Source organism: Dermacentor silvarum, chromosome 1, assembly GCF_013339745.2.
Source record: "Dermacentor silvarum isolate Dsil-2018 chromosome 1, BIME_Dsil_1.4, whole genome shotgun sequence".
Taxonomy (NCBI): domain Eukaryota; kingdom Metazoa; phylum Arthropoda; class Arachnida; order Ixodida; family Ixodidae; genus Dermacentor; species Dermacentor silvarum.
In genome coordinates, this window is record NC_051154.1 from 186,662,735 (window position 1) to 186,690,054 (window position 27,320).

Genomic DNA, 27,320 nt, shown 5'->3' on the forward strand with positions numbered 1-27,320 from the left:
TTCTTTAACGTGCACTACAACGCAAGCACACGCGCGTTTTTGCATTTCGCCTCCATTGAAATGCGGCCGCCGGGGCCGGGATTCGATCCCACGACCTCGTGCTCAGCAGCGCAACGCCTTAGCTGACTGAGCCACCCCGGCGGGTAATGCCTGTTTTCATCTTCTGTGATAAAACAAGCAAGATAGTAGGGCAGCAGCTCAACGTAAGCATGAAAATATATGAAACATGGAAAGGCGTACAACATATATGTTTCGTAACCCTGCCCTTTTTCAGACAAAAATCAAGCGATTTAAGGGCTATCCTCTTTCTAAAGTATGATGCGGCATAGAGGTGGTCTAGGTGCTAGCTATGTCCCGAAGCATGAAACATTCTTTTTAGGTACAATTAGTAGAGAACTGCTTGGAGTTGGGCTGGATAGTGTGAGAACATGTCTAATAAAAAAAAACACACAAAAAAACTGTCAGCCCTTCCACTGAGGTGGAGATGGAAGACCAGCGAAGCTGTACTATGGTGGGAATTATGTATTTCCAATTATGACTATTAAGATGTGATCGTGTAATTGGTTATTTGAACTATTAAAGAATGATAACTACACATGATCCGGTGGTTTTCATTTATTTAGTGACCACAAGGACCACGGCCTTATGGTGGCTACGGTACACCGCCATAGGGTGTACAGCAAAGGTTGTTTGCACGTTCTTCGTAAACACGTCACCAACGCCGCGCGCGTTCGGTGCAAACACAGGCAAAACGCCGCCACCGTAGACGACAACAGTTTTGCGCGTTGCTGGTGCTGCTCCCCTCCCTCCCTCCCGTCCCCCCACGGCCTTTAGCGCGACTGAAGAAGTCGTGTTTGCTCTCCGCCGTGCGTTCGCTCCCCGTAAAAGCGCGCGTCCCTCGCGCGCTTTCACTCGCACATACAGCATACGGCCGATGAGATTTTTTTTTCTGCACGCGGACACGACCATCGAAGACTGAGCCCTTAACAGCTTCGCTGTCAAAAAATATACAGCGCCAAGATAAAATTTTTCCAACCCTGTTCGCGCTAAGTAGAATTGATTATGCGTAGCGGAATAGATGGCGCGAAGAGCTCAAGCACAGAATGTAATAAGACACTTTGGGCTTTCCGACACGCACTCTTAGTTCGAAAGTTGATGTTGCGGTTCTTTTGCACTTTGCTCGGATGGCCTAAATGCATGGTGGATAGCTTCCAAACGAAGAGCCACTAACTTCGGATCAAGTAGCCCATTAGCATCCCCGCTATGGCGGAGTACGCTCACGCACACACACAAAAAAAGTCGGTATTAGCATTAACTTTGCTTGAATTTCACTTCAATGGCCAGGTATGATTGATAAGTCGACGCTGTTCTTGAAAAACAGGTTCTGAAATCAGGATGGTTGAAACACTAGAGACGGGTAGACGCGGTAAACTCGCTACCAATCCAAACGACTCACAAACTATGCTTTCGTCATTTAAGATGTTTTAAGCATTCTGTTATTTTTGTTAGTGGCTACAAAATAAATAAGACGCCTATTCACATGCAAGACGGACAGGTGTAGTAATACATGCTATTCAGGTTCCAATCAGGTGCGGCGCAGTTGTTTACGTTTGGTTACGCAGAACGTTGTGCTAATTATATAGCCGTTGAGATTTGATTAGAAGGCCTCGCCGTCCTTGCGAGCAGCCACGCAAGCCAAAAGAGGGCTACACTATAAGCAACTAGATCGTTGGTGAAAATCTTATATGAAACGTCAAAGCTCACCAACACTTATTTGAAAGTGGCTGTGAATGCATGTTTATTTAAAACAGATAAGTGCTTGCTTGAGTGTATGCCAAATTACTTTTCTGGCTTTTCTTGTCCCTTTGACACGCTTTTATAAACTACTTGTAGCCCCTTTTGGAACAGTTGGAAGTGTGGTAGGGGCACAATGCCAGTATTTTGTGGTCTTCAAGATTTTCAAGGATGTCATCTTCAATAGCACCACCTTTAAAAGACATGCTTTACGTAACAGGTCCTTGGTTCCCAAGTTGAATTTTTCAGCATTAAGCATAACCATTTTCGATACCAGCTTATTACCCACCGCTATGCAAATCTTGGGCAATTGTACAATGCTGTGTGCAACAGCAATAGAGGGAATGTGATCTATAAGGACGAAATAACTGCCTTGAGCTTTGAGAACTTGCAACATATATAGCAACGCAACGATGCATTTTTTCACAATGTTGAGCAGCCCTTTCACAGATGATTCCGAAAGAATACGTGGAAAATGACTTCTGTAAAGTCAAACTTTTGTTCCCTTGTGTTTCACCGTATACTTCCCTTCTATTTATCACAGTAACTTTCTTAAGTGCTGCGTGCCGCACTTCTAGTGCTAACGCCATGTCGTTAATTAGGAGGGAATATGGAGTGAAATATTGACGTATCTTTGTCCACCCGTCGTCTATCCTGCAATTATTGGTTGTCACTTCCAGAAAGGTGATTGACGGCCAAGATACACATACGACTGCCAATGAGCGACAAGCTACTTGCATGACACCCATGGAGTGCGCTGCTTCCAGGCGCGACAACATCACTGTGGTGGGCAGCCCCATGACATCTCAAGCTACCGCAGCATGAATATAAAGCAGGGGCCCTATATCGCAAACCTATTCCCAATCTGTTTTTATTCCAATCTTTTTACATCAAATTTACGTAACTACTGGCGGAAGCATTTGGCGGTGACTCGCAGCGTTGTTTGAACAAAGCAATGACACGCTCTGCTTGTTACAGGAGCTCACTTTTGTTTGCTTTCAAAGCGAATAGTATTGCCTTACTTCACAGGTTTTTCTTATCTAATTGGCTGACCAGAGGCGAGGATTATGCTTAGGTGGAGAGGCCGGGTTAGCGCAGTGAAAGTAGATAACCTGACAGGATAGTGGGGCCAGCGTCTGTGATTGGCCTGCTTCTTCTTGCTTAGCTTTCGCTGTGTGGTAGAAAATCGAGGCGGCGTGCCAGGGATGGGTAAAAATGCAGCTAAAACGGATGCTCAGCGAAGAAGATTTGGCAGAGCTCTGTAGTGTACGTGCTCAAAGGGCTCTTATACGTTGTGCTGCCATGCAAAAATGTTTATTACTCGCAAATTAAGCCATTATCTCAGGAATCTCCGAGTAGCAAGTGCCAGAGCAATCGGCGGGCAGCCATTTTCTATTCATTTCGGAATGGGGCAGTCTGCGGCTATTCCGAAAAAAAAAATTTGTTTTACAAGGGAAGCTTGTCTATATCTAGCCTGAACGTCCGTGTATGTTAGCAGAAACTATCATCATCAGGAATGGCTCGAGCGTCGTCGTCTTCTTCCAGAGCTCGCTCCGTTGCCGCTCATCATTCCAGTGTAGAATTTAACTTCTCTGTTTCGTGATGGGGAGGCTGCGTTTACGGGGGTATGAGCCATCGCTTAAGCTGGTATGAGCCAGCCATTGTCTTACCTGACGGACGGATTAAATTTTTGAAGCAATTTAATTTTGAAGAATCCAAGCGGCAATGGCGGGCGGATGCTGCTAACCACGCCGCCAAGAAAACTCGAGACATTCAACGCAAGCGTTTGTAGTTCGACGACAACTTTTCCCTCATCAGTGTGATCTGCTCCGGCAAGAAGTGACACCATGCCTTGGAAGGGTTGAATGAAGATTACGCTACTAGTGGAGAAGACCTTGGTGAACCCCTTGCAGTATACCACAGGGATGACAAGGCTATTCTGCTCACTTGCTAAAAATTGACCGGTGAAGTTCCTGATGTTTAATAAACATGTGTTTCACTGCCAACTTGTCTTCATTAATGTCACCAGTATCCGCACATTGCACATCTTGTTAATCACAAGGGCACATTCCAGTAAACATAAAGTTGCTGGTAAAGGGGACGGTTAGGTAGGCAACGGGACAAGCTTCGCTTATCATCCAACTTCACGGAGTGGAAGTGCCGACGATATTTTTTTCGGCATATTAATGCATCTATAATGCGTACTTTGATGCGTGAGTTTTCGCTGTTTTGTGACGTCGCGAGACAGACAGGTGAAGTGGGGGCAGCCCGAAAACTTTTGACCAATTGCGGAGGGCTGATGGTGGAAAAGGCATAGTATCCGACATAATTATGTGTCTTTTGTTTGGTCTCACCATGCATACGCAGTGTGTACACGTCATATCAGATGAGGAGCTTTCGCGGTTTTCCTGACGGTGCCTGATAGACAAGTGAAGTGGGAAGGGGAAGTTGACCAAACGTGGAGGGCTGATTGCAGAAATGTAATAGAAAAGTTTAGAATAGCTTCACGTTATAGCGTCCCAGGGGTGGTTGCTTGATACTTCACGCGAGCGTACAAGTGTGCGCGACCGAAACACGAGCAGGAAACGAAACAAATGGGATAAAAACGATTCTAACGTTGTTTCTTGCGTTCGGGCACACAATACCTTATTGGTCAAGCGCGTGTTTGTTTGAAAAACTAGCCGCAATATATACCATACGTCCATCATTGGTAATCCAAAGCATTTGCCTAAATTTTTAGGAGCCCTGTGCTTTGCATCCAATACACCAATTCGTGGCGTTCAATATAAATAAAAAGGAAGACAAAAGGAAGAAAGGTTTGAGGGCTATAGCCATAAAAATTCCTTGGAACGGGTGCGAGCACATTTCAGTGCCACGTTAAGCATACTCCGCACGACACAGCCATGGATGCACACGTACTCCAGCAAAAATGTTTACAGAGACACACCGCGCCGGCTGTCGTCAGCTCAAACGTCACATGCACGAATATCGAACAACCGTACTGCGTTGTGCACGCAATAGCGGCCGCTGAGGCGCAGTCGAATATGCTGACGTGGCCGTGAAACATGTTAGGAGGGGTAATCCCGAAGCTTCACTGTCCGGGATGTTCGGTGGGTGTGGATGGTGATCAGAAACGGGGAAAGAAGGGAGGGACAACGAGGTCACAGGGAAGAAGCAGAGAGGACAAGACGAGAATCCATCATGCCTCGAACACAATGGCAAGACAAGCAGACGGATCATCCCGTTGGCAACGCCTTTGCGTGGGCGCAAGCAATGTCCAGCCGGAACTGACCGCTCCCCCACCGGTTGAGCTCCAGGAGCGTTTATATAAGCATACATACGCCTGCCCGTTCCGCGGCCGTTGTTGCCGGTGTGGTACAAGCGGGCGAACAAAAAGAATCAGTACGAAACCTCTGGATAAGCGATGTAAACATCGGATTACACGTATACTCTCTGAAAAGGAATTATCGGGAAGAAGCTGGTCGGGGGACACGGCCGAATGAGAACACCTGGTTGCGCGATCTCGCACGCTATCGACAGCGACAGGCGGTGCCGCAGCACGACTTTTGCTCGACACCGACTGACAGTGCTTTTCGATGAGAGGCGGTCACGGCAAGGCAAGCTATTCTTTGCCGGCTTACGTCCATTGAAAGGGTCAGTCTGTGTAAGCATCGATTCCTTTGGGTGCCTCCTATACGCAAGAGATTATGTAGACTCAAATTTTCCTGTTAATGTATCTAACGTGTCTTCTTAGCTGCTGAGTTTTATTTTCTGTTGCTTTTGCCCCTTGCATTCTCACGACTGTGCATTCTTCAGCAAGTTCTTCTTACCTGTCTAATTGAATGGAATGGTTTGATGCTGTGCAGTTGCATAATAAAAGGACGAATTCATCTGAGAGTGACAGCAGCAAGTACCACAGCAGTAACAGCAACTGCGAGAAGTTTTTAACCACTCCACACAAATGTTCCTGTGCATAATTTGGGGAATTACGGTTTGCCGGTAGAAAAAACTTTGGCCTTGCTTGCTGCACTGAGAACGAATGGCCGTGCCCATTCTCTGACGCGTCAGCAGCTTTCAACGCGCATCTCAATGAAGCGTTAAAACCAAACTACACGTACGCTTGCCGGCGCTTGAAAGCTCGCGCCCGCGTGCCTTGGGTTTGTCGCGCCTCGCGAGGAATGGCTGTTTGAACCTGCAAGACGCGCGCATACTTGGCGCACAATTTTCGCCTTGGTAGACATCGTTTCGTATTTTTGTGAGGCTGCCAGAGCATCGATATTTTCTGGAGAAGATGTCTGTGCTCGCGCCGCGCTTCGAAGCCTACGATCTGTCCCGCACCCTCTGCGCATGCGTAGGCGCGCGGGTGCGAGAATTCGCGTGCCGGCAAGCATACGTGTAGTTTGGCCTTTAGATGTAGGCGGTTGCGGACCTTCGCGTAAGTATACGCATGTGTGTGTAGTTACACTGAGTGCTCCAGCGAACACTGCCAACATTTTTGTTTTAATTACCTGTAGCAGATAGCACAAGTTATAAGTCCCTGAGCTGGATACCCAAAAACGCGGACATTATTTGCACGAGAAACTTAAATGCATAAGGGTTTCTTTTTTTATCTTTTTTAACGTGATAGCCGTAAGGGCCCCGTGTCGCAGAAGATTCGGCGTCGGCGTCGGTCTTGGCATCGGCGTCCGCGGCAGAGAAAATCATCCCGTACCACCCTGTCCACGCAGGCCCTCCGCGTGACGCAGGGGTGCTGGTGAACTAATTGAATTTGTCAAAGTAAATGCGCCAGAAAAATCGTAAATTACGACTTAACCACAACCTACATGTATGATAGCGTCGTATTGTAATTTAAATTTACGAGAAAACATAATTCTGTTACGCGGAAACTGAAACACAAACCCCTTTTCCAACATTTCTACCATTCATACAGCGGCGCGCCCCGGTCGGAGTTCCTTGCAAAAACACCATCCAGATGGTGCTCGCCTCCTCGGCAGCGGCATCTGGATGCTACATTAAAATTTTGCTACTTTAACATGCAGGGTAGTTGCAAGCAGGAAAAATGGCTGTAAATTCAAACGCAGCTGAATGATGAAGGGATTAGCATGTACGCCTTGACCGAAACGCATCTACGAGATTTCGAGCAGCTGCCTGTTATTGACAATTTTGTATGGGAAGGGCGCAACAGAATGACCGGGTCAAGAAAAGGCGGAGGCGTAGGCGTACTAATTAGGCGAGGTCGGCAGTGGCGAAGGGTAAACGAGACATGTAAAGAGCATTTATGGGTTAGCGGCACATGGCAAGGTAAAAAGACATGGCTGGGAGTAGCTTATCTATGGACAGGTAGTGATAGCAGAGAAAAAATAAGGAATTGGTTGATTGCATTAAAAGCGATATTAATGAGTTCAGTAAATCGGGCCAGGTGATATTAGTGGGAGATATGAACGCAGACATGGACGATTTAGACGGATATACTGATTACAACGGCTCTCTAGTGCTGGATCTGTGTACATTGGTACATCGAATCTTTATTTTTCATGTATCATACATGAAGGATGGTGGGAGTAAAAGCTGCATAATAGCAGCTTGACTAGCTTGACAGCATGAGCAGAACATTATAGTAGTTAACAGAGAGAATAAGTGTCATGGACAGGTGACGTGGCAATGCGGAAACAGGCAGTCATGTATCGACTACGCTTTAGTCTCAGAAATGGTCTACGAACAACTAGACCAAATGATAATAGACGAAACTGGAAAAAATAGCCTGGGAAGCCATCATAGACGTTTAGCATTAAAGTATGGGCGAGATACCAACGCAGAACATGAACCAATAGCCTCAGGGTTTTTAAAAATGAATGACGAGCAAATAACAGAGATCGCAAACAACATAGAGAAGAAAATTGAGGCTTTTACTACAGCAGTCTGGGAATATAAGGAACTGGTGGACGTTATGCAGCATGAAATAAGGCGGACGCGGCCAAACAATTGTTGGATTGGAAAGAGGAAACCACGTAAGTGGTGGAACAAGGAAATAAAACAAGCTATAGAAGAGCGTAAAGAAGCATCTAGGGCTCATCGAGAAGCCAAAAAGTTGGGATTACAAGGAGAAGAGGTGCTCCTTAGATGGAATACATACCGAGAAAAGAAAAGGTTGGCGAGTGAGCTCGTGCAAGAGCAAATTAAATGCGCAAGTGAACGTTGGGTGCATAACATTCACAAAAGAGACAAAGGCGCCCCAAAAAGATTCAGGAACCACATAAAAGCCCTCGGAGCTCCAACTAAAAACTCGCAAACTGCTATAAGGGATGAAGACGGTAACATCTACGAAGGAGACGATGCGCTGCGGTACATCACAGACGTTATCAGGGATAACTTCGGTACAAGAAAAAGCGTAGTTCAGACAACAGATCCAGCAACAGCAGAGAGGCCTGAGAGATCAAATTTTAGTATAGAAAGCTTTTATTGGAAAAAGGCAGCAGAAAATGTTCCTAACAACACGGCAGCAGGACCCGATGAAATCCCAATACAGCTAATCGAAAACCTCGGTCCAAAAAATCAAGGCACTGCTGACTAATGCCATAGAGCAAGTGATTAGAACAAAGAATATTCCCGTTAGATGGCGTGAAAGCAAGATGAATCTCATCTACAAAGGCATAGGAGATAAGGATAAGACGAGCTCGTACAGGCCAGGTACAGTAACGTCGGTGATATATAGAATGGCAATGCAAGCCATAAAATTAGAACTGTTGAAGTGGGTGGAGAAAAACGATGTATTGGGGGAACTACAGAATGGGTTCTGGCCAGGCAGACGCTTAGAGGATAATATGTTTGTACTAACTCAGTGCATAGAGATTTCAGTAGCTCAGAAAAGACCTTTAACGATAGCATTTCTAGATATTAAAGGAGCTTATGACAACGTAGACAGGGAATGGTTATGGGATATTCTTCAGCACGAAGGCATAGATGACGATATCGTGGAGCTGCTGAGGGAGATATGTAGAGTCAACCAAGTACAAGCGGTATGGAAAGGTCGAAAAGGTAATGAAATGGTGGGAATTCACCAAGGATTGAAGCAAGGATGCCCTCTGTCACCATTGTTGTTTACGCTTTACGTTAAGGGAATAGAAAGACGACTGGAAAACAGCGAATTAGGTTTTGATTGATCCTTCATGCGCAATGGACAAATGGTGCAACAGAAGGTCCCTGGACTGATGTACGCAGACGAAACTGTGCTACCAGCGGACAATAAAAAAGATTTACAGATACTTGCGAATATCTGTGGGAATGCAGAATGCAGAATGAATATCTGTGGGAATGGGTTGTGCCTCTTTTGAAGTCAGAGAAGCACAGAGCAAAATTAGTTTTGAAAAAAGGTTCAGAAACATGGATGAAAATAAATGGGTGGCTAAAGTGCACAAGTATCTCTACATGAAAAGCGTGGACACAGAATGGAGGAAGAGGTCAAGGAAGTTGGCAACCAAGTACAGGATAATCGAAACTGTAAATAGACAACCAGGAGTCATCAGAAAGAAAGTGAGAGATATAGAGACCGTGAATTGGATGCAAAGAATAGAAACAAAAAGGACATTGGAGATTTACAAGAATGAGAAGAAAGAAATTAGAAGGGAAAATCTGTACGATAACACAAAGGGCAGTGCCTTGCTATTTGAGGCTCGAGCCAGTTGCCTAAGGACCAAAACATACCGGAGCAAATATTCGGAACTATATGAGGGATGTGTATGCTGCAGTATAGATCCAGAGACCACTCAGCACATCTTAATGGAATGCGACAGGATCCACCCAGCGAGAACCGTAGGTAACGTGCAACTCCCAGAAGCGTATGGGTTTAAAGGGGAAGGAAACATCAAGAGATCAGCCGTAGAGATCAGCAAGAGACGATTAGAGTACTGGTGGGAAAAAAAGCAGGGAAAAGATGGATGCGACCTGATCTCTTAAAATCATAGGTAGCGGTGCAAGGTAAAATTTTGAAGAAAAAAAAAGAATAATGAGAGGTATACAAAAATGCTAGATAAAGAACATGTATAGTATACCTGACCAAATCAAGCAGGGTAGGTGACTATTTTTCGCCGCTCCGTTTCAAAGGGGATGCCAATAAATCATCGTCGTCGTCATCATCATCATCATCATCATCATCATCATCATCATCATCATCATCGGCGCGCCCAGGCGAACATGCAAAAAAATAAAAATAAAGCTGCAGTTGCCGGGAAGCCTGACAAACAGTCAGTGATCTTTGAATGCTACCGCGTGAAGCTTAAGTGTCCTCAAATGTTTTTTAAATTTTATTTTGCACTTCGAGCACTCTTTTTTTAAAGCCTACAACATTTTCTCGATAGACGTCACTAACGAAGAATTATCTGCTCGGGTGGACATCACTTGCAAGCCAAAACACAGCAATTCATTGACTAAATAAATTAATAAATAGAATTAACTTTAGTTACAAACTTTACGGCACATGTTTATATCGGAAAGTTGAAGAGAATTATGGCGATAAAAGTCCATTTGCGGGTTTCTACATTCTCAAATGGCCATGTAGACCGAAATAAGTGGCGTCAGATTATTCGGTCAATATGCCTGATTACGTTCGTGGCAACGCGAAGCGCGACTGTCCACCCAACCCCTGTGTGACGTAAAAGTGTGATATAAAATGAAGCATGCTGCCGAACTTCCCTCTTCCTACGAGCTGACTCCGATTGGCGCTTTGTGCAACTCACCAATGGACGCATATACACTACAGCAGCAGGGGCGAAGCGGGCCGCTTTGTCGCGTGGTGTGGTTATAGTTCACTATAGTATGACGAAGCTTTATTTTACGCCGCCCTAGAGCGTCACAAAGAGGTTGAATCTCGAGTTGTGCTTATCAGTTCCGCGTGCGTATCAGGCAAATTCAACGAACAATTTGACACCACTTATTTCGATCTACATGGATATTTTGAAATGTAGAAACATGGAACTGGACTTTTAAGGAATTTCCTCTGAACTTTCCTATATAAACATGTGCCATAAAGTTTGTACTTGAGAAGTCATTTGATATACTTAGGCTAACTAGTCAATTGATTGCCTTGGTTTTTCTTGCAAAGGATGTCCATTTGAGGAAATAATATATCTGTAGTGACGTGATTTGATCAAATTTTACAGGTTTTTCTTCTTTAAGTATTCGAATCGGAAAGGAAAGAAAACACTGCATAACAGAGCGAAGGTAAGTAACAGAAAATACAGTGTAGTTAGCGCTAAAACCAGTTGTTCCGAGTTGCTTAATAGATACGGAATCTTGGGACGAAGCATTTTATCACCACAGCGATCAACAGTGGTCAAACGAGGGATGTCGCTGTAGCCAATATTTTTGCAAGGGACCATCAAAAGTCCCCTTGTCCAAACATAGGGAACACCGACATCTTTTGATCGACCATTTTCGAGTATAAACCTTCCTGTGTACCTCTGTCTTGTGTGATCACACGGGCAATTTCAATCGCGATCGAGCCAGATCCGGTTAGGGCACTGAGGGGTATTTCCGATCGCAAAGTTGCTCGATACGGATCCATTCAATCGTGATCAAGCTTCTTTATCGAGATCGTAGATGTCATTTGTCTGCACCCTCGATGCTCAAAGAGCTCAACGAACTGTTCACACATGTCCCTCCATAGCAAAGCCGTACGCTTAAGCGAGCGGTACGATTTAACTGCACCCGTAGTGTATGGGACAGGCTTGTTCACGTGGTAAACGTATACGTATGTCGCCGAATCGCACATTCGGTCAACACTTCTGATGTGTTTTCCAGCCGCCTATCAGAACGGAATCAGGGTACTGCTAGCCACAGGCAAACAGCATCTCGACGTACAACTGTTCAGCAAGCTTCTGGTAGCGAACTCACGTACTCAGACAAATTAATCACAGCAGATGTCATAGTAGCCATGGCTTGAAGGAAATGTTTGCCCACCAACTCTTTGCACACATCACAACACAGCGTCGGCGATGTTGGCGACACTCCACCGTAACCTTGAGGTCACTGCACGCTGTCGTCTCAACGAACGCGCGTTCAAACGGCGCGTCCGCCATGTTTCGCGGTAGTGCCGGCAGGTTTGGCTAGGCGAAATCGGATGTTTGCTGCGGTCACGTGGTTTCGCCCTTGCCATTTCCTCATCCAAAAGCGAATCATACGTTCAGCTTGCATGCTTGTCCTCTGCCTATGAGTTCGAGGAAAGCCGGATCTGCCCGGCTCTGATTAGGAGGATGGAGGCGACCAGTCAAGATATCATTAGATTTAGGTACACATTGAGGAACCCCAGGTGGTCAAAAGTAATTCGGAGTCCCCTACAACAGTGTCCCTCATAATCAGCAAAGCACTAGAATTGAAATTATTTATATTTAATCTGCCCCCTGGGGGAAGCGATCGGCGTAGGTGTCCCATCGTGTATATATATATATATATATATATATATATATATATATATATATATATATATATATACATTGCTGAGTTTGCGGCTGCCGACCATTTCTCGATAGCACCATGACACCGGGTAAAACCATAGCCAGCTAATCAGATAATATTGGCTCGTAAGCCATAGCTAGGTTTGGTGAACTTTGTGTGTGAAAACCATCAATCGCGCTATCAGAAAAATTACCGGAACTTTTAGTACATGAAATGTGAATATGGTGAGCGTGCGCGGGAAATATATATATGTAGCAAGGTTTAGATCACAAAAGGATCAGTTGAAAGTCAGCGCTACGTGTGTCCCCGTCTATCTCTTTTTTTTGTCCTAGTTAATCGTGCGTTAGTTTATGAAGCCATGATGGGATAGAAGAATGTAATACAATCCAACAACAACAAAGAAAAAAAAACAAATGTGACAAACAAGCGAAATAAAACCATTAGGAGGTAAATGACCGCAGAATGTCATCTTATGGTAAAAAAAAAAAAGAGCCCACCACGATTCCCATCTGTAGAAGCGCAGCCTTCAGGACGTATGATCGAATGAACTTATGGAGAGCTGATAGGCTGGTCCCGTGGCTGGCACCGAACTTGACTGCGCAGAAGCAAAAAAGGTGATCGGTGGTTAATAAAGTTAAACCAAGTTGCCCTGACGAACATTTGGGGAATAGTTTGCGGAGGAAGGAGAAGCGGCAGCAGGAAAGCAGAAAACGGTCACTTCTTTTCAAGAACAACTTCTTTGCAATGCATACAACGTTCACCTGCTGCAGTATCACCGCCTTCAAAATACACGCGAAGACACTTTCTTTCGAAGTCAGCGTGGCGCACATAACCCCGCACTAATTGCGAAGTGCGAAAGCTGGGTGATTGCGCAGTGGTTGTCGGGCCACGATGGTAGTCCAGCCCTCAAATGCGCATTGCCGCAGGGGCATAAGTAAGGTGGGCAAAGTTTTTTTTTTTTTTTTTCCTCAATATGTGGTGCACGACGGTGAAGCCGACTATCTGGAGGCCACATGACGATGACGGCGTAATGGAAAGGATAGACGGACACATCAAACCCTGTGTAGAGCATTTAACTGGTAAAAAAAATGTATAGTGCGGGGACTGAAACATCAAACAAGACACGAAAGCCCGACAAGTTGTGAGAACTTGGAGAATTGTATACCAAATTCTAGAGACGCAGAGACACCATGCCCACCAAGCTCCTTGGACCCTTTTCTTGGCAATAAGGGGACTGGTTCGTGCGGTACAGTTTCGCAGCGCTTGTGCACTCCACGCACCGGGCCGCTCCAAAGATGTCGTACCACCCGTTGACATTGAACGCTTGTTGAACGCGCGGCCACTTGCGATTGCTGCTCTCAAACTAAAGAGTCTCAATCTCGAAATAAATCTTTCCATGATTTATAAGAATAGATAGTCCTATATATACGCATCATAGTTTCAAATGTAAAAGTTGAGCTGCTTTCTTGCACTGTAAATAAAAAAAAAGTTAACTCACTTCTCAATAGATGTTTTGATGTCAATTTGGCTATCTGCTACGGCGCCTCCCGATACACCTACAGCTTTGAATTTCCCCCATGTTCCGCGCAAGTCAATTTCTTTTCTATTAAGCTTTCTCTCAATAAGCCTATAGTACAGCTCGCCAACGGCAGATGCTTTCGCCCCACGGCAAGCATCGAAAGGAACCACAAATAGATTTGTATATAGTTTCTTATAGATTTATTTTCACATAAAACATACTTTATTCCTAGCAGATATGATCCTCATGCGCCATAAAGTTCTAAAATTACGCAATGTTGAACCAACCATAAAGCTCGAAAACGCACTTAACAGGAAGTCTCGCAACGCGACTACTTATCTCGCAAGCTTCTAACTTTTGCCCCGCATTACCCGCTTATACATGCCCGACATCCCCTTCGAAACTGCAATTCGCTGGGTACAATGGTTGAATAAATTTTAGTATACCACTCGAGAGCACGTTACCCGCCACGGCGGCTTAGTGGATGGCGCTGCGTTGCTGAGCACGAGGTCGCCGGTTCGATTCCCGGGCGCGGCGGTCACATTTCGATTTCGATAGAGGTGGAATGGTAAAACGCTTGTGTGCCGTACTTTGGGTTCCCAATAAAAAAATCCCAAAGGGGTCAAAATTAATCAAGAACCCTCCACTATGGCGCCCCTCATTATACACTGGGTAGTTTCGGAATGTTAAACCTAAATGTTTAATTTTTTAAGCGAAGCTTTCTTTGCTACTTTCATGGGTTTGGCGTGGCTTCCTGTTGGGTCGGTCAATATTTCGGCGGATATGATTGTGGATATACTGTATACAAAGGCCATGTAAAAGTAGCAGCGAAGAGGCTTATATAGTTTTTATATGTTCATCAAGTATGCACAACTCTGTTCTTCGTAACATAAAAAAAAAACTTCCTACATAAAGCCTGACGATATAATGTCGCCTCACATGCATCTATAAAACACACCAATCTGTTAATGGAAGGACTGGTCATATATAACGTATTCTTGGATTTATGGTATTTTCTTCGATGTCCCACTGCGACCCAAGAGGTACAGAATCACCAAATGTTGCTTGATACGTGTCGTACTTTTTCTAAGCATACACTTGTCATCACGATTATTCCCTCAACGAGCATCATACATTGATCGTCTTCGTCCTTGTGTCATGTCTGCGTATACGTGACACACTGTGCATCCATCTGATTGGGAGTTTGCACTTCGACATAGCTTGTGAACGATGCAGTGCATAAACACAAAAATTGTATAGCAATAAAGTTGTGACCTTCGTGGTGGTAAACATAAACATTCCATGAGTTCCACGTTGTATAGAACGAAAGTAAGCAAAATTGTACTCCTCACCATTAGTTGTAAACCATTTAATTAACCACTTTATCTAAGCTTCGCTTCACAAAGATGCGAAGCTTCGCAACATGTGCATTGGTCCTAATTTTTTTTTTCTAAAGGACGTTTTGAGCAGACATTTTGGAGTGGAAACTCTCCATAGCTTTTACTTGCCATAACAACCTCCCTTTAAAAGATGAGGCTTATTTAAAAACCCAACTTTTTTCAAAAAGTCGAATTTTAGTTCTTTGCCTAATCAGATGTGCGATTCATTGGAAAACATTTTCCAGCATAACTTATGTTCCTCACCTCACGGCTTAAACCTGTTAAACTAGCTTAACTACACGGCTTCAAACCAGTAATTAAATATTCATTAACATATTTGTGTTAATTAGCTCATTTATATTCACTTATTGTCCACCGCGTTGAAGGGATGAGTGGTAAATGCATGAAGAAACCATCCTGACATCGGATAAATAATATTTTTAAATGTATTTTCAATAAAAGCAGCCCGCTATATTGACAAGGAACTTTATGACTCATGTGTAACACTTGCGGATACGCCCACGCGTAGAAATACGGTGCTCCCATCATAGAGATTCCCACAACTCCATGGCTCCCGTGGGCGCCACCATCTTTGATCACGGGTTGACGCTTCCCTAGATATGTTGCGCTGCCCAGGCGCTGCTGCGAAAACGCCGGTAAACTGAAAAAAAAAGGGAGAAGAAAATGGTCGCTAATAAAGCCGCAGCAGCCCAAGAAAAAATCCCAATAAGCTAATCAAATAGCTGGTTCCAAAGAGCGAGGCACAAGTCAATGGCGACATAGCGCAAGGTATTGAAACAAAGAAAATTCCAATTCGGTGGCGTGAAAGCCGGATGAACTTCATCTGTGAAGGCAAAGGTACAATAAGACGAGCTCGTACATATCAGTTACAATAACATCGGTGATATACAGAATTACAATGCAAGCCATATAATTAGAGTTGTCGAAGTAGGTGGAGAAAAATTATAAAATGGGGGCACTACAGCATAGGTTCAGACCAGAGAGGCGCTTAGAGGATTATTGAAGACAGAGACTGACGTCCATCGGATGCGGTTTATTGATCCAACTGCTAAAATCGCGCTGGCACGAGCCTCCGCCTCACGCGTTCTCGACTTCGTAATATTCAGTTTTCATCACACTCACGCGGCCGCGCCGCACGTGTGCGCATCCAGGAGGTAAAGCCGCTGTGTAGGACGTCGGACTTGCTGGCCGTTCGAAATGAGTATCAGGAAGGGCCGCGCAATACCGTCTCTTCCTCGAAACGGCTTAACGACACGTACATATCAGAGGCGACGCGTTTATGTCCTCGACGACGACAAGATCGTCAGGCTTTAAGTTCGATGATGGCTTAGGCTTGCTGTGGTGAGCAGCGAGCAGAAACAGAAGGTATTCCTTCTCCCACTGCTTCCAAAGCTTCCGAAGCAGCTGTTGCCGATGCCGAGCTCGTAGTCGAAGGTCAGGTACGGCGGCACTAAGAACAGGGTTTTCTTAAAGCCCCTTGATGTTATAAAGTAGCGACACGCTTTGATCTACGCCGCAACACCCTCGCCGGCGCGGTCATCCTCCTCTTTTTCTCCCCCTCTTTTGCGGAGGCAGCGCATCCGCCACGCTGAATGGCTGCGGCGCTCGAGACTACCCCGTCAGGTGACCCTGACGTCACGAAAACGGCGCGAAACTTGCTTTCGCGCGCCTTTAGTTTCTCCCGCTCGCCATGAGCAGTCCAAGTGGTGGTCGCCCTGCCGCTCCGAACGTGTGTTTCCCAAGTTTTTCCATCCTTTCGTAGGAATCTGAGATTCGTTCTCCGTGAAAATGCCTTGCTGCTGCGCGTTTCAATGCAGCAGCAGGCCAGAGAAAGGGCAAGCCTTATTTTATATCCCCCGAGTTGAACGGAATGTCGTGCGTCGCAAGCAGTGGCTCCATAACATCGGGAGAAGGGATTTCGCCCCTTCTAAGCACGCCGTTCTTTGCGAGGTGAATGTTGCAGCTTTCCTCATATTTGTGGATGAAGTTGCATGGAGATTTTAATGCTCTTCGCATAGCCGGACTCTTCGTACAGTTTAATACATAGCACCGATAACTGTGCATATAGTTTTTTTTTTAAAGTAAGTCGGCTGAAATTTTCGTTGACTCTTCGAGCCGTGACAAAAGTTTTTGTGTTTTCGCGCGTGCGTTAGTTTTCAAATGTATGTAATTTGTGAGTTAATGCCTGTAACTCATATTTTGTAGTTGTGTGCGTGTGTGTGCATGTATGTGTGTGCATGTATGTGTGTGCGCGTGTGTGTGTGTGATCCTTGCGCCTGATACTTGTGAAGCCAAGGGAGTATTTTACTCTTATTGCGTGCTTATTGTATCTTTGCAAAGTTTCAATACTGCGAGCATTTTTTTCTTTATGTACTTTATGTTGCGAAGGCATGAACCGCAATATATAGGTAGATAAGTGGTATTATGTATTATTCGCGCATGCTCATTAAGTACAAGCCACGCGCTTCTGATAATCTCCCTCAATTGTGATAAACTTGACATCTTGAAGTCTGTAAGTTAATTATCAAGTGCCAGTCTTAGCAGTTGCCGTGTAAGCAATCAGCCTTTTTTTTGTTTTTGTTTTTTTTGAGAGCGAGACTTAGGTTACTCCCAGAGGTGATGGAATGTAATTTCTCGTCGTTTCATAGTGATGGAATACAGGCGCGTGTGTAAAGTTCTATGTTGGCTGTTTCGCAAACACAGCACGTATTTCGCACAGTGGCATTGGTACAAAGGCTTTTGGCCCACTCATTTTGGCAAATTCACTTTAAGTAAACTATCACATTTCTTCTTGGTTACCTTCTCTGAGCCTTTTAAGAGCGAAGATAGTGAACCAAATTCTCGTTTATACTCTACGCTGCTTATGTTGTATGCACCCAATACACCTCCGCGTTACGGACAACCCAAGTGGCGACGTAGAGGTAAACAGCTCAGCCACTGCTTGGTAATGATTTTTTCGGAGCGCTTCCGCTTGTATTTATCGAAGCGTCCTAAAAATGGCACGACGTTCTATCGGAAACGTACTTTCGTCAGGACAGTTTCACAGGGGATAAATTCCCATACAACGCTTCAAAGGGCCGAATAAACAAGCGCGCGCATTGATTCTAATGCGGCTGCAGCGAGCCACTGGAGGGTTCAGCGCCGCGCCGGCCCGGTGAGGGGGAGAAATCCGAGGAGAATTGAGGAGGAAAGCGCGCGCATGGGGGAGAGTGTCGCTACTTTCTAACATCAAGGGGTTTTAGGTTGTCTTGTTCTGTTGGCAAAGTGACGAGACGCTTGCCGGCTAAGAAGTGCGAGGGCGCCAGAACGTCTGTGGATGTGACGTCATCCTCCAAGTAGGTGAGCGGACGACAGTTAACTGCCGCCTCTACTTCATCAAGCACGGTGAGTAGCTCGTTGTAGCTCAAGCTGCTCCGTCCCAGGCAACGCTTTAGTGCATCCTTAATTGTGCGGATTACACGCTCCCAAAAGCATCCCCACCACGGCACACATTCAACAATAAAGTGCCACTGGATTCGGTGAGAGCTGGCATAGTCGTGAACGTTGTCTTCGAAAAGTAAGCACAAATGCTTGGCGCTGCAGCGGAATGTTTTCACGTTGTCGGAGTGCGCGATAGCAGGAATTCCACGTCGTGCTGCAAAGCACCTGAAGGCTAGTAAGAATACTCGCGCTGTCAAATCTGTGGTCAACTCCAGGAGTACTGCCCTCGTCAAAGCCCAAGAAAAGACAACGATGTACTCTTTTACAGTGGGAGGTAATTCAGCATGGCAATAGAGTGGCCCACAAAAGTCAATTCCCACCACTTCAAACGGTGTTGCCTCGCTGATTCTTTCCTTTGGCAAGGGTGCTACAGGGGCACCTTCGCAAAGTAGGCGCCGTCGGCGGCATGCTAAGAATGCCTTCAAAACGCGCTTCACCGTGCGACGCCCCTTGAGGATCCAAAAGCGTTCCCGAAAGTCCAGGAGGGTGAGTTGAACTCCTGCATGTAGGAGTTGTAGGTGCGTTACATCAAAGAAGAGGTCGGTTTTTGTAACCAGGAAGCAAGATTGGATGCTTCGCTTCCTGTCGGTCGTTAAGCTGCGGCAGTCGGCCTCCTACACGATGTAGTCTGTCACGGTCGAGAAACGGTTGTAACGTCAGCACACTGGAGGTGTGGGAAACTCGTTGAACTTCTTCCAAGGCCGTGACTTCGCTTGCGAATGCAGAGTGTTGGACAAGCATCAACCAATACATCTCCGCCTGGTGCAACTCTGACGCCGTCAGTGGGCTGGTAGAAGACGGCGTGTTCTGCGAGGTGTTCCGACGAAACTTCGTGATCCAAGCCGTCACTCTGAGTAATCGGGAGAGGCCTCCAAAGCTTGCAACCTCAAACAGTGGCTCGTGTTGGGGCGCAGGGGGTGCCACTATGGCGGTGGAGCAAGCCCTTCACTGGTCTCGGTAGAAAGAGACTCTAGTGAAGGAGCCAAACAAAACTTCGCGGGCCATTTCAAATGATGCTGGGACAACCACGAAGGATCGGTCCACCGGAGAGACTTGCGCGTCAATGACAGGCCTGCTGCTCCACGCGTGAGAAAATCTGCTGGATTGTCGTTGTCTGCGCAGTGCCTCCGAGAATACCCCGAAATCAAGCGTTATATTTCGAGAACACGGTTTCTCACGAGTTTCCCTTCGTTTAGCTTCAGGAGCAATCCAATGTAGGGCTATCGATGAGTCGCTCACAAAAAAAAAAAAATCACAGCATATCCACGGGGTGAATGATGATGAGTGGGCGAAGCTCCGGAGGGAATCGTCGGATCTCCCGCTTAAGGGGACGCTAGCACAAACGCGTTAGAAACGTGCAGTACTCTCTAGTAAGGGGGAGCGGCCACAGCGTCTTACGCAGCCATTTACACATGCCGGAACGTGCACCGCGTTTGCCGACGCCATCACATGACTGCTGAGAGAGTATACCCTCCGTATTCATAAACGCTCCTCGACTTGAACTTGACTTGCCACCGCCTTGGGCAGCGCGTTCGAAACGCGTTGAAGGTAAGCCGGAGAGGCCACAGCGTCTTACACCAGCTTTTTACACGGGCCGTAACGCGCTAGCACAAACGCGTTAGAAACGCGCTAGAAACGCGGCCTTTCGTTAATGTTGGGTATTTATTGCCATCGTGGTGCGTGTGTCCATGTCCGATTCGTGGCGTAGTGGGCTAACGCCGCGCGCTCGGAAGCGAGGGGTCCCTGGTTCGATTCCGCGCTACGGACACAACTTCGGAATTTTTTTTCTCATTTTTCTCAGACTGGTTACACACTACTACTACGACGACGGGGACGAACGGGTGCCGCTATAAGGAGCTTCGCCCCTAAAAAAAACCCTTTACAGAAATGTTTCTGAAATGCCTCGTAAGTAGTTCCACAGCCTGGCAGCCAACAGACACGCAAGCAGCTCTAGGCGTAGCAGCGAGGTAGTTTTCAGCAGTGCGACCCTGTAGTTGCTCATGAGCTGCTGAACCTTAAACGTTCCTCCTGTGATCTCATAGCACATGTAGACGGCTACACCGTATGCCAGTGGGCTTGCATCGCCGAATAGGTGAACTTCAAACGATGGAATCCCTCGCGGAGTAGAGCAAACGACGCCGCGTGGAATGCACAGCGAGGACAGCATCGGTAGTTCGGACGTCCAACCTTTCCACTGTTTCTCGATGTCTTTCGGTAATGGTTCGTCCCACGGTGAGTTCATTCGCCACAGCTGCTGGAATAATAAATTCGCTCGAATGACGAACGGAGCCATGAGGCCTAACGGATCGTAGAGTCTTGCGAATGACTGCATGCAGAATGGGGCGTTTCGTGGCGGAGTGTGCAGCAACGTACTCGGTGGTAAGCATGATATCGTCAGCGTTACGGTTCCATATTAAGCCAAGCAACTTTGTTGTTGCTCTGGCTTTTCCAATGTTAGTCTTCACTGGTGCCTTATCATAAGAGGAACCACGTAACGCGTAACGTACAGCTTCCTTGTGCACGTGCTGTGTGAACTGAGTCACTGCCGCTTGGTCACAAACGCCGGTGGTATCTGAGGGTCGGTGATCTCTATTGCATGGAGTCGCCACATTTCCGTCGGGTCAGCAATGTCATATGCGGCTTGCCCATTCCACTCAAACGCAAGAAATAGGGCAGATCTACTGGAGTTCCAATTGGGCAAGGTATGGTGAGCGTCGGGTAAACGCCTTGCACCAGCCAACCGAAGAGCGTCTCAATTGCGCATAGGTCGCTGCTAAGGCGTTCTATTCTTCCGGTAACTATGCTCCAATAGTAATCTGATCCTATAAGGACACTGATTTTCGGTATCGGCCGATCGCCCAGTCGATTCTTATCTGCGACAAGCATCTTGTGTTCATGCAACTGTGCGAGGTGATCTTGTCTGGTGGCTGGAATCATGACGGTGCAGACTTCCGGTACCTCCAGCGCGTCTACCGTGACGTTGCAGGAGTCCAACCGTCCTATGAAGATTGAACTTGACGCTTCGACAGCTGTAAGGGCGGGAACACTTAGAAGTGCCAAACGTCAGCAGAGAGAGGTCTTCTGTCCCGAGGGAGGGCAGGTCGAGCCTTTTCTCGGGACCTGTCTCCGAGACAAGGTCGCATCGAATAAATCGTTCTCTGGCTGCCGGTGACAAGCAGCAATCAAACTAACACGGAATTGTGGTTTCCGGTCGCCCACACTGTTGCCGTTTGCATCAGGACATGTGCAGACGTATCACTATACTAGCTGGAGCACTTGTCACTGCCGGCTTGTAACTTTTCGTTGGGTCATGGTTGACAAGTGGATCACTGCTCTCAGTAGACGGGCGGTTGCTGTCTTGTTTCCATATGGCGCAAAGTGCTGAAAGATGACGTTTCGAGCAGAACATGCACTTGAGCCATGCTGAATTGCGGCACTTTCGTGCGACGTGTCCATATCCGCCACATTTAAAACAACAGTTTTTTTCAGTTAGTCGGTGTCTAATTTCGTCGGCTGACAATGTGACGTGGCAGTTCTTTATGGCGTGGTCACGTTGATCGCACAGTACACAGCAGGGATGATCGTTCAATGCTGATTCTGCGTCCAACGCTAATGCTGACGGTAACGGCGGTAGTAGACAAGCTTGGCATCGCCCATGTCCCACGGAGATAATTTTTCGGTAGGGCACTTTGAACGGAGGCCTGGCTCTCATCTCTGCTCCCGACTTGCACCTGCAGGAACTTCATTACATTTCGCACCTCCTCTTGCGGCGACCTCGGAGTAGCCCCATCGTCGGCCTCAGTCTCCTTCATGCGTTGACGGTAGATAATGGCGATATCTTCGGGGAGCGATCGCATACCGACGCGATGAAGTATGACCACGTATTCTGACGCTGAAACTCCGAGGCTGTCGAGACAGCTTGTACGAAAGTGCGCCTCTTCGTAGAGTTCCCGCAGAAACGATACCTGATAAGAACGATCAACGGGCGCGATGGCAAGCAAACAGTCGATGTGGTAGTCAACGAGGGCGGTATGATGGCCGAACCTCTCTTGGGTCATTTTCACCGCTACCGCGTAGTTCGCTTCCGAAGCCAGGCGCACACCTTCGATTGCACACTTCGCTGTTCCGGTTAAGTAGGATCTCAAATTCACGAAAACTTCTCTATGTCGGACAGCTCGCGGTTGGTATAGATCATGGCCTCGAAATGTTCCCAGAATCCCTGCCAATCGCGAAGTTCCCCGGAGAAAACGGGCACCTGTATTTTCGGTAGGGCAACTTGTATCGGTGCTCGGGAACTTGCTTGAGTGAGACACCTTGGGTGGCGGTGTCGCTCAGAACGCTCTGGGTAGCGCTGTCTCCGGCCCTTGCAGCAAAAAAAAAAAAATTTAGAACGAAGCGGACCCGGCTCATGGTGCTGCGGGTCTTGTCGTGGTATTAAAGATCTACAGTGGCTTCCGCCTCGTACTCGTCACCGTCGTTCATGAGGTCGGCAATCTTCTCGTTGAGCGCTGCTAGCGCCGAGTCCTTGTCCTTCAGGTCATCCAAAATAACTTGCAGGTCGGATGGCGAAAAAATGCTCGCCTTGTAGCGCTTCGGTAGCAGACGAGATGAGCCTTGTAGCAGCGGCTCGAAGTACGCCTCTGCTGCGTCGCAGTCGATCCATCGTCGGTGCAGGACGCGAGTATTCTCCCGGGTTTTACGGCACGAAAATACTATATTGAAGACAGAGACTCATGTCCGTCGGTTGCGTTTTATTGATCCAACCGCCAAGACGCGCGCTAGCGCCAGCCTTCGCCTCAGACGTTCTCGACTTCGTCCTCTTCAGTTTTCATCAAGGATAATATATGTATTTGTATTAACTCGGTGCATAGAGATTTCAATAGCTCAGAATATTCCTTTACGGATAGCATTTCTAGATATTAATAAAGGTAGTTTACGAAACTGTAGACAGGCAATTGCTGTGGGATATTCTCAAGCCCGAGGGCATAGATGATAATTATGCGGAGCTGCTGAGGGATTTAAAGGGACAACCATGTACAAATCGCATGGGAAGGCCGGAAAGACACATAACTAGATAAAGTTCAACGAGGGCGGAAGCAAGAATTCCCTCTGTCTCATTTTTTGTTCTCGCTTTATGTTAAGGCCACAAAAATACGGTTGAAAAGGAGTTAAATATGTTTTGCTTTATTTTGCATCCTTAGTGAGAGGCAAAGAGTGCAACAGAGGTTCTCTGGGCTGATGTATATGGGCAAAATAGTGCGACTAGCGGACAATGCAAGGAATTCACAGAGGCTTGCGAATACGTGTGGCAATGAAGTGACATATCTAGGCCTTAATTTTAGCATCAGGCTGTGTTCAGTTAAGGATAGACTAAGGGGGGTCCCGACTATTTTTAGTTCTCAGCAAAATTTTGTAGGAGGTGGAAAGATGCATTTTTAGAAAGGTATCAACCTTCGTTTTGCAAAATTTAGCACGTATTTCTTGAAAAATACTCCTATTGCACTAAAGCTGGAATAGAGCGTTTTATGCGTGACAAATCTTCAAAAGGTTTCTCGCCAACTAAAAAAAATATATATATGTAGCTACACCGCGTATTTAATTCGTTATAAAATCCCCAAAATGTCAAAATTGCAAAAATAGCGAAAATTGCTACATTTTAGAGACGTTTAAAAAACGATCATGGCCTATCTTCATTAAACATTTCATAGAATACCCACCCAGGACTGGTATATTGAGTACAGCATGAAGTATGTTGCATTATTCAATTTTAAGTGAGAAAAATGAGCCCACTTTAAGATCCATGTATGCTCATCCCAACGATGTTGTCTCGTTCTAATAATAAAATAAAAATCACACTCGTATATAATTCTTAACTAATTCTTTTATTTGTAGTAAAGAAGAGTGACTCATATTATGTCTTTTTTGCCTCTTCTTAGTCATGAAGTGAGTTGAGCTTAAGTTTTCAGGGCTCCCGCATCCATATGCCTACTGCGGTACGTTGAGGTATCGAGCACGCTAGAGCGCGTACAGCAAGTTTTTAAAGAGCATTGATCTCTAATTATATCTGCTATCCGAAATGCTCCTCCAGTACATGAACGATGCACCAGAATAGTGGGACAGCGCGATGACGCCACTGCTGCAGATGAGGACAGTCGCAAAACTGGTCCAGAATATTTTTCATTTGCACTTAAATTGTTATATTAGGCATAAAATTCTTACACCACAGAACTGCAACAAACGATTCAACATAAACGTTTTTTTCACGTGCCAGGAATTTAACTGAGACAAGGTGCGAAAATCTCGTTATCAAGTAGCAAAATGCTGCAAACTTTAAAAGCGAGTGGTATAGAGAACACAGTTTTCTAGATGTTAACCCTTTTACTTCACATCTGTACCACCTCTCACATGGAATTAAGGCAATTTGAATTTAATAAGACTTAGCATGGGGTGCGGATAAAAACAGCGAATGTTCTTTTTTAAAAGACAAGGCGGAAATTGGGGGCTTTAGAGCCAATTTTGATGGTAGTTTAACAAAAAAAAAGATGCAACTCCAAGTATTTTACGTGCTCGTATGGAACGCCTCTCACAATATGGCTTCTTTGGACAGGACTGCAATATTCGGGAGCATACATCCTTGGTGATCCCAGCAGCATAAATAAAAAGTGCGCCGTTTACTTTAAGACCAACAAGATAACAATGAGGCATGTCCTTCAAGCGTTCTTGAGGGGATTTTTCGGCGCATAAAATGAAACACGATGTCGTAGCGCTATGGTAAGAGATAAGTAAAAAAAATTTGAGCAGTCAGCTATCGCAGCTGTTTGTGCAAACCTCACTGTCTCACACTGCCCATGACCTGGCGCCACGTGACGCTGTGGGGCTAATAATCAGTCGGGAAAAACTTGCTTGCCCAACTGATAAAACGGGTTGTGGATAACGCAAATAAACTCTTTCAGAAATCCTAAGCCTCAAGCTGTGGTTCTTTCATTTTCATATGACTTCCTCACACCCTCCCTTTCAACCCACGTTGCGAATGATAAATTAGTCAACATCTATTAGCCTCGTGATAGCTACTAAATAACCCCGAATTAGGATAATGCTTGGGCTAAATGTGCATTATTGTAATCGAGTCCAGCCACTGTGAAGTTCGTTGCTTTATAAACACAATCAGGATAAGTAGGCCGTTGACCATGATAATTACCTACACCGTTAACAGTGAAGCGGATCGAAATTCCTTGTCTAGATTGAATACTTTTATTATTAATAGGGTATAACAACACAGTTTTTGCAGGAAGTTCATCAAGAGATGATCCTCAAGTAATTTTACACAAGTTGGAAATGTTTTATTTAAATAAAAACAAAATAGGCGCAAACCTTACTTTTCATGGCCTCGTTTTCTAATTTGCCATCCAGCTTCAAGCAAAAGCGAGAAATTGCGGAACACACTATTTTGTAATTTGTGTAGCACTTAACGAACAACAGAGAAAAAGAATTTTGAAGTTTAACGCTTATTCCAAGGTGCCTTAAAAAAACGTCTAAACAAGCTTTCTCGCATATTAAATTAAATTATGGGGTTTTACGTGCCAAAACCACGATCTGATTATGAGGCACGCCGTAGTGGGGGACTCCGGAAATTTGGACCACCTGGAGTTCTTTAACGTGCACCTAAATCTAAGTACACGGGTGTTTTCGCATTTAGCCCCCATCGAAATGCGGCCCCCGCGGCCGGGATTCGATCTCGCGACCTCGTGCTCAGCAGCCCAACACCATAGCCACTGAGCAACCACGGCGGGTTTTTTCGCATATTGTCGGGCGAAGATTATGTTAACTTCAGACTGCCTTAATCCTATTTGAAATGTGGTATAGAGCTGGAGTTAAAGGGTTAACGTGTAAAAACTGTGTTCTCTATATCACGCGCTTTTAAAGCTTGCAACGTGTTGCGACTCGATAACGCGATTTTTTTTTTTTTGCACCTTGTCTCAGTTAACATGTCATGTGTGTGAAAAAGAAAATGTATGTTGAAAAAGTAGTCGCAGTTCCGCAGTGCGCAAGGATTTTTATGCCTAATGTAAAACTTTCAGTGCCAATGAAAATATTCGCGACCCTTGTTGCGACAGTACTCATCTGAACATACCCAGCTGGCTCATCCGCTGCAGTGGCGTCATCACGCTTTCCCACTATTCTTGTGGATCGTTCATGTACTGGGGGAGCATTTCAGTTAGCAGATATAATTAAGAGATCAATTCCAGGAAGAACTTCGACCAACCAGTCTTTAAAAACTTGCTGTACGCGCTCTCGCGTGCTTGCGACTTCCTCCTACCGTAGTAGGAATACGGATGCGGGAGCCCTTAAACTCAAGCTCAACGCATTTCATGGCTAAAAAGATGGAAAAAGGGCACAGTCTGAGTCACTCTTTTTTACTACAAGAAAAGAATGAAATCAGAATTCAATGTGAGTGTGATTTTTTTTTTTTTTTTTTTTTGGGGGGGGGGGGGGTATTATAACGAGACGTATCGTTGGGGTGCCCATACATGCATCCTAATATAGACTCAATTTTCTCACTTGGAATAATATAAAGCAACATGTTCTTTGCAGTACTAGGTTTAACAGTTCTTGGTGGGTATTCTATAAAACTGTCATAAAAATCTGCGATGATTATTTTGTAAAGTCTCTGTAAAATG